Source organism: Oncorhynchus clarkii, chromosome 24 (assembly GCF_045791955.1).
Source record: "Oncorhynchus clarkii lewisi isolate Uvic-CL-2024 chromosome 24, UVic_Ocla_1.0, whole genome shotgun sequence".
NCBI lineage: Eukaryota > Metazoa > Chordata > Actinopteri > Salmoniformes > Salmonidae > Oncorhynchus > Oncorhynchus clarkii.
This window is the reverse complement of record NC_092170.1, coordinates 6,807,013-6,816,235: the sequence shown is the minus strand read 5'-3', so window position 1 is coordinate 6,816,235 and position 9,223 is coordinate 6,807,013. Positions and strand designations below refer to the sequence as shown.

At 40.8% G+C, this 9,223-nt stretch overlaps 1 pseudogene; it reads right to left on the bottom strand.

Annotated features, from left to right (window-relative positions):
- Positions 1-251: 251 nt before the first annotated feature.
- Positions 252-8,584, bottom strand: LOC139382227 (uncharacterized; annotated as a pseudogene).
- Positions 8,585-9,223: the final 639 nt, after the last annotated feature.

The following is a 9,223-nucleotide window of genomic DNA, read 5'->3' as shown; positions in this document are numbered from 1 at the left end:
TCAACAATGTGCCAATTTCAGTGCATACTGGATCATTTTCTAACACCTAAGGTGTGAAACACAAAAGAGTCAAGCCCAGTGACAAACCAAACTTACTTGAGCAGGTCACAATTAACATAAATACATTTAATGTATGCCCAAGAGGAAGTAGCCTATAGCTGTTCTAAGTCCATTATCTTCCTGAGCAGAGTACAAACATGTACAGTACATTAATTGTGTGTCTCTTCTTCTCCACTACCTTTCCGCTTTTCTCACTGACAACCTCGGCTGTGGCGGTCTTCGAGCCAGTTGGATGGACTGATTCCAGCAAAACATCTGTGAAAACAAAGAGCACATCCAGACAAAATTTAAGAAAGATTGTTAGTCCACTGATGTGTACGGATTTTTACCTCTCTACATTGTCCCCAGTTCAAATAATGGCTTCACATTATGTGTTTATCCTCAGACAAAGGAGCCTTTCAAACTTATCCACATATCTTGATTCAATTAACCTGCCAAACTAAGCGTGATACAAAATGCCTCAGTTTAAACCCCCAATGGAATTCTCCCAAGGAAGAAGCATATTTTTGTTTACCTTTGGATGAACTCCAGGGTGCGTGAAGCCTCCTCTTGGTACTGCTGACTGAAGTAGAATGAGATTTTTTTTTAAAGCTGCCAGCAGCTTCCACAAAGTTGGAGTGGACCGACATCATGACCTCCTCGATGCTTATCATCCATTTGGCAGCAGCCATTGTGTCACCTGAAATCAGATCACATTTATGTTTCGCAATTACCTCTGTGAAACATTGCTATTGTAAGGCCCCGTCTATAAAACAATTAATCACACAGAAAGTCTTATTGGACACATTAACTTGAACAATCAGTCTTGGTGAGTCCGGCAAGGGAATTGATCCCTCCACATCTGTGGCTGTGGCTGACACCTGAAAGATGTAAAACAACACATTCTATAACTTTCAATTTACATATTTTGAACATTTGGCACATCTTAATTTTAAACTTCTAAAATACATAGGAATGTATTATTGTATGCATAAGATGCAGATGAATGTAAAACTCGTGTCGGCCTGTAGAAGGAGTGCATCCGTCCTTTCTATGAAATCAGCTGGAAGACAACACAAGGGCCAACATCAGTCGCTCCACCCTTTTCAAACCTTGACAGGATGTGCCGAACCTCTTCATTTGTTGGTTTGTAGCAGAAGTATTGTGTGAAAATCCTTCCATTTTCTGCCATCGTTGCATACATTTTTTCCCAGGATTGAGACATCTGTCAGTAACTTGAAGTTCTTGTAGAGTGTCTTCTGTGTGAAAAGGTATGGCCACTTACTCTTCAGCTCTGCTATCTTAGGTGTTAGGCTAGCGTTGATGGCATAGCGCTGTAATTAAAATGTTGCTTGCATGAGCTGCGAGAGATGTCCTCTGCCGGCCCTTTTCTGGAATAAAGCTGCTCCATTTCCTTACGCTTTGCCTCCAAAGTTTCTTCCGTTTCTTCTGTGGGAAAGTCAGTCTGCCATCTTTGTCACTTGGCCCTCTTGCACTGGATACAGTTGATGAGCCTGAGAGTATTTTTCTCTTTCTTAGCCATACCAGAGGGTTATCACGATTCTTATGCTCAACGCGTGTTTTCATCTGATTTATTAAGAGGGATCCATAACCACTCCCAATTGTAGTGCCATCTTTCGTTGTATCAGCGAAGCTTTTCAGGTACTGTTGTACCATCCTCTTGGCTATTGCAATCTGCTCTGGTCGGATTAGGCTCAATAACTCTCAAAGCATCTAGTGTAATGCTCACGATCTCTCTTCATTCTCCCGGGGTTGGCCGTCTGCCTCTGGCGATGGCTGATCTCAGGTTCATGGACATTTTCCCCAAGGGACAGTGATGTTCTCCGGCCAGATATCCAGGTCTACAGTACTGGTTATACTGGTTGTTGACCAGGTTGTGCTGAATGTGGATGACTGTAAAGGGGAAGGGCTTGATGGCTCAAATGTTGATGTATCCTTGATGGATCCTTGTATGAACTGGTAGTAAAATAGTTGCTCAACTCAGAAATCTAAAATAGTAAAACTACAAACGTTTCCTCTCGACTGTACAGTACTAGTAAATATTTTAACAAAATGTAATACCTTCAAATCTCCATGCATTTAGCTGCTTCCGGCATTGTATTGGTCTGATGTGCTCCTGTAGGTCTTGTTCTTTAAGAAATTGAAGGTCTGGCTTTCCCTCTACTCCCACAATTGCTAGCTTGTCCAGGAGGGATGAAAGTGTCTCCTCAGGCAAATATGGTAGCACTGACAATACTGCCTCTCTTATCTCCTCTCGTAGCGCTGTCATGGCTCTACAACAAAGGGCAAGGATGATGAAGGATCATCATTGATTTGCCAAATATCTTGTACTCTACGAAGGGGTAATAACCAAGAAGTTGTTCATGCTTAATGCAGATCAAGTTAAAATCCTGGGCTACTCCTGTTAGGCTGTGACTACCTAAATCAACTAGCTGCACAGCCTGCTGCCTCTAAAACAAAATAAAGAAGAGTAGCAACGGACCAGGATCAACTTCATCTCACCCACTTGCAATCCATCCTCATCTTTCCCCATCACAACATACATACCCTATCTGTACTTTGTGCTTTTGACAGTGATATCCTTTGAAAAAACTGTGTTGTCAGATTTGAAGTGAAATTCAGCGACTGAATCCTCAATCTTGTTTTAATCACTGGCATAAAACTCAGTTCCCTTTTCTACCTGCGAAAATAAACTGCCAGCACTTAAATAGGCTTGGAACAGTTGGTGTCTCTCTGCTAGAGTCCCACATAGATTCTTGAAGTTGTGTAATTTCCGTGCACACTGCCTGAAGTAAGTATGCTGACTTTCAGACCTCAATGTCCAGAGACGAATAAGTGTCCCTTACCTAACGATACGTTTGGGGAGATAATGGTGCTTTGACTTGAGGGGTTTGACAGGAAAATAATTGGTTCTGAAATGGATATATTCATCAATAAGGACTTGAAGATATGCCACCTGGTCAGCAGTAATTGCTGATGCTCTAATATATCCAACTGTCTTAGGAGCAAAATCAACAGCCGTACACCACTATCTGGTAGATTTTTGATCCAATCTCCTACTAAGAGGGGGAGTACTCTCAACAGACACCAGTTTTATACAGCATGTCCACTTAGCTTCTCATTGCCAGGTCTTATCTCAGGAGGTTTGTCATTACCATCACTCCCAAGGTATTTAAATCGGCTCATGCACATAAATCGGCTCCATTCTAAATATGTAAAATGTTTCTCTTGATTGACCAAATGATTAATGAACAGTGCAAGGTCAAAAGAGACAATGCCCTCGAAGATGTCATGAACAAGGCAAGGAGGCAGTCCAGGCTGGCAAACATGGAAGTACCTAAGCTCATTAAGTGAGGGAGACTCATATCTCACTCACTAGCTTTAAGCACCAGCTGTCAGAGCAGCTCACAGATCACTGCACCCATACATGGCCCATCTGTAAACAGCCCATCTATCTACATCATCCCTATACTGTATTTATTTATTTATCTTGCTCCTTTGCACCCCAGTGTCTCTACTTGCTCATTCATATTCTGCACATCTACCATTCCAGTGTTTAATTGCTATATTTTAATTACTTCGCCACCATGGCCTATTTATTGCCAACCTGTTAGGGATAGGGGGCAGCATTTTCACTTTGCGTGCTCAAACTTAACTGCCTCCTACTCTGTTCCAGATGGGAATATATGCATGGTATTATTACTGGTGGATAGAAAACGCTCTGAAGTTTCTAAAACTGTTTGAATTATGTCTGTGAGTATAACAGAACTCATATGGCAGACAAAAACCTGAGAAGAAATCCAAACAGGAAGTGAGAAATCGATTTTCAAAACAGTGCCATTTGAAGTCCATGTTAGTTATGGATGTGCATGCACTTCCTAGGGCTTCCACAAGATGTCACCGTCTTTAGATTCTGGTTGTAATGATTCTAATATAAAGGAGGGTCTCATAGGAGCTCTTTTACTGAGTGGTCTGGCAGAAAGCCTCAGTCTCATTGCTCGCGGTCACGAGAGAGCATCCTCCCGTTCCAATGCTTTTCTTCAGACAATGAAATTCTCTGGTTGGAACCTTATTGATGATTAATGTTTAAAACATCCTAAATATGGATTGCATACATAATTTGACTTGTTTCTACGACCTGTAACGAAACTTTGAGTTTTTGTCTGGAGGTATTGCTCGTGCTTTTTGAAGATTGAATGCTGGGCTGAACAAGCTAACAACAAGTGGCTAAATGATGGGCTTTATGGAACAAATCAGTCATTTATTGTTGAACTGGGATTCCTGGGACTGCCTTCTGATGAAGATATTCAAAGTAAGTTAATATTTATAGTGTTTTTTGTAGCTTCTGTTGACGCCAAAATGGCTGCTATTTCTTTGGCTAATTTGGGTTCTGAGAGCCATTCTCAGATTATTATTTTTCCGGGAAGTTTTTTTGAAATCTGACACAGCGGTTGCATAGAGGATACGTTTATCTTTAATTCTGTGAATAACACTTGCATCTTTTATCAATGTTTATTGTGAGTATTTCTACAAAATCACCAGATGTTTTGGAATCAAAACATTACTTCACGTAACGTGCCAATGTAAACTGAATTTTTTTAGATATATACTGTATATATGCACATTATCGAACAAAACACACAATACATGTTTAACATGATGTACTATGAGTGTAATCTGATGGAGATAATCAAAGGTTAGTGATTCATTTTATCTATATTTCTGCTTTTGTGACTATCTTTGGCTGTGAAAAATGGCTGTGTGTTTTTGGATTTGGTGTTGATCTAACATAAATATATGTTGTGTTTTCGCTGTAAAACATTTTTAAAATCGGACACGATGGGTAGATTAACAAGATGTTTATCTTTCATTTGCTGTTTTGGACTTGTTATTAATGTGTGAAAGTTGAATTTCCCGCGCCACCTTTTCAGCTGAATGGGGGGGGGGGGGGGGGGGGGGGTGTTCCTTTTGAGGGACTCCTAGCCATAACAAGTTTTAAATCCCGTATCTTACCTCATTTGCACTCACTGTATATATACTTTTTTTTCCTACTGTATTATTGACTCCGTGTGTAACTCTGTGTTGTTGTATGTGTCGAATTGATATGCTTTATCTTGGCCAGGTTGCAGTTGCAAATGAGAACTTGTTCTCAACTAGCCTACCTGGTTAAATAAAGATTATTTTATTTGAAATTTGACACCCCATGCACTGTCTTTGTCATTAGCTTCTATGTACTGTACATGTTCTATTTAGGACTGGGCAGTTCTAATTAAACCAGTTGACAGTGGATTAGACTCAAATGTTACTCTGTCAATGTCACAATATCGACAAAAATATGTACTCCTGCTTAAATTTTCCACAAATCCCTCAATAATATGAGATCCCAGATTATCTCCAGCTATGGCACATAAAGCACCTCTCAAAACATGTCCATCTGCTAAAACAATACCACCATCCTCTAGCTCCTTAATATCTCTTGGCAATGGGATAAGAACAAATTTCTTATGCTTAACACCTCTTAAGGATCGGACTCTTTTTTTGTTTGCCTAAACTGACATACCCAAATCTAACTGCCTGTAGCTCAGGACCTGAAGCAAGGATATGAATGTTTTGATATCATTTGAAAGGAAATACTTTGAAGTTTGTGGAAATGTGAAATTAATGTAGGAGAATATAACCCATTAGATCTGGTAAAAGATGATACAAAGCAAAAAACATGCATTTGAATATTTGTTTTTTGTTCATCATCTTTGAAATGCAAGAGAAAGGCCATAATGCAATTTAGAAGTCCAGGTGCAATTAGATTTTGGCCATTAGATGGCAGCAGTGTATGTGCAAAGTTTTAGACTGATCCAATGAACCATTTCATTACTGTTCAAAATGTTGTATCAAATCTACCCAAATGTGCCAAATTACAGCAATTGATACATTTTCAAGTACATAACTATAGAGAACATACAAAAATATTATGGTAATAAAAAATGTAAGTTTACCCACTCCCAGGAATGTCATAAGCTTCTATATATACTACAAACTATGCTACATTTTATCTCTGGGACCCTCAGGATGACGAATCAGGGCACGATACTGAATGTAAGTACATTATTTACCTTCATAGATGAACGTAGCAAACCAGTTGCCGTGATAAAAGCTTTTTGTTGTTGTGCACTCTCCTCAAACAATAGCATGGTATTTTTTCACTGTAATAGCTACTGTAAATTGGACAGTTCAGAAAGATTAACCTCTAGATACTAGCAATCCCGTATCCGGGAGCATAATCATAGCCTCAAGCGCATTAGCATAACGCAACTTTTCCTATTCATGAAAATCGCAAATGAAATGAAATAAATATATTCAAACACAAGCTTAGCCTTTTGTTAACACTGTCATCTCAGATTTTCAAAATATGTGTTACAGCCAACACTAGACAAGCATTTGTGTAAGTTTATCATGGCATAATGCTATGCTAGGCTCTGCAGGCAGCAGGCAACATTTTCACGCTAATAAGAAAAGCAACCAAATTAAATAAATTTACCTTTGAAGAACTTCAGATGCTTTCACTCAGGAGACTCCCTGTTAGATAGCAAATGTTCCTTTTTTCCAAAAATATTATTTTTGTAGGCGAAAAAGGTCCCGTTTGTTCATCAGTTTTGGCTGAGAAATCGACCGAAAAATCTTAAACTATAACGGCAAACTTTTTTCAAAATTTGCTCCATAATATCGACAGAAACACGGCAAACGTTGTTTAGGATCCATCCTAAAGGTGTTAACATATGTATTCGATAATATATCCGTCAAGGCAATTGTTTTCTCATAAGAAGTGATTGGAAAAATGGCTACCTCAGTAGCCGGGAGACAGCATGTGACCACTCGCCAAATATGGTCCCTTACAGGCATTCTCCAATGGAAATGCCTAAAAAGACGTCACAATGCTGTAGACAGCTTGGGGAATGCGTGGAAAACGTAAGCTGATTCGTAGCTCATTCACAGCCATATAAGGAGTCATTGGCATGAGGCGGTTTAAAAAAATGCGGCACTTCCTGATTGGATTTTTATCTGGGTTTTGCCTGTAACATCAGTTCTGTGGCACTCACAGACAATATCTTTGCAGTTTTGGAAATGTCAGAGTGTTTTCTTTCCAAAGCTGTCAATTATATGCATAGTCGAGCATCTTTTCGTGACAAAATATCTTGTTTAAAACGAGAACGTTTTTCATACAAAAATTTAAATAGCGCCCCCTATATCCAACTGAATCCAATAATTTAAGCTTTCTAATCACATTAGCGCACGTTAGCTCAACCGTCCCAATGACACACCGGTCCCTGCACAGAAGGACTAGTTGCATTTGATCAATATTTGACCTGTTATAACACAAAATGTCACCTATAGTAAGATTGAAAGCAGGCACCATTTGAGGATTTGCAACCTCAAATGCATCCTGATATAGTGTTAAGGCTAAAGATGATGGTTCTGTTTTAAATAAAGCATGGTCTGCAATATTCTGTCCATCCCAAATACCTTGAAATATTTCCTTATCTGAGATGTGAGCATGTCTTGAATGTCTCTGACTCAAAAAGGGCACCAAGTGTTTTATTTATAGGGACATACTGGGCAAAGCACTCTTCCCCAGATTCATTATTATGATTTAATCTTTATTTAACTAATTTGTCAAGAACAAATTCGTATTTATAATGACGGCCTTCCCCGGACGACACTGGGCCAATATTGCGCCGCCTTATGGTCTTCCAACCATGGCCGGATGTGATACAGCCTGTGCCGAAATACAATGGCACAGGTTCAAACATAATTGAAAGTGTTTATGAAGATAGTCTTCCGACGCTGATCTGTTCGTAAAGAACAATTACAGGCCTTGAGAGGATCCTCTTTTTGGAGCTCTTCAATTACATTTTTATATCATTCTCAGGAACATCAAAACCTAAACAAATGAGCTGTCTCAGTTCAAGCTGCAGTAGCCTGTACTTATTTAAAAATATATAAATTATTGTGGAAGGACCACCAGAGGGCAGGCTGCTCCCACGGACAGTAGCCCAGTGGAAACGTACCGATATACATGGGAGTTGTTAAACGAGGACGAGGAGGACCGGAAGGACTCCGTCAAGCCCGTTCCCCGACTAACCCCGGCACGTCTGCCACCGAAACGACAAAACCCGCTCCATACAGGGGAGAAGTCATCACCCATACAACAGGGATTGTGCTATAAATGCCAGTCTCGGGACAATTACAGCCCCAGAAAGGAAGAGTCCATGGCCACCGAGTCAGCGCTGGTCGTGCCTGCACATCCCGGTCCGAGAGGGCAAAATTACCCCTGTTGGTTAGCAGAAATAGCCCCAGAGATTACAGTTCGAATAGAAGGATGAGATGTGGTAGCCATTCTCGACTCGGGAAGTATGGTTACGTTAGGGAAGGAGCAGATGGTGACCACAACAACACTGCTACCAGACAAAGTAGCTGTGTCCTGTATCCATGGAGACACCCACTATTACCCCACCATGAGTCTGTCCATTCCCAGCACCAAAGGAAGGTGTAAAGTGAGGGCGGGGAAAGTACCCCAGCTGAAGGTGCCATTATTGATCAGGAAAGACCGTCCCCTATATAAGGAGCTTTGGCAGGTGACCTTACGCACCGGACAAAGAAGATCAGGTCTCCCTATCACATGCCAAGAGCCGGGCCACCGAAGGGGGACACGAAAGCCGAGAAAGAACAAAACCAAGTCCAAGTCCGAGGATATAGTCCTACAAGGAAACCTAGCCTTGGCCTCGTCCTCTGGAGCAGAGGAAGAAATACAGATACAACGCCTCCGACAGCTATTTCAGGAAACCTTAGATGAAGATACCTGCAAAGGGTTATACACGACGGAGGAAGGAAGGAGCCACCAGAGGCAAAATGTTGTCTAATGGAATCGCAAGGAATTCTTCATGCTGTTCTCCTGGGTGGGCTTCCCCAAGGTGATCCTAACTGACCAGGGAACCCTGTTCATGTCCCAGTTGATGAAGGACATGTGTTGGTTATACCATGTTCAACAGATACGCACAAGCATATTCCACCCGCAGACAAATGGTTTGTGTGAATGTCTGGTGTCCAGAGACAAGAAAAACTGGTACATGCTTCTGCCCCACTTAAAGTTTGCCCTGCATAGAAGTAC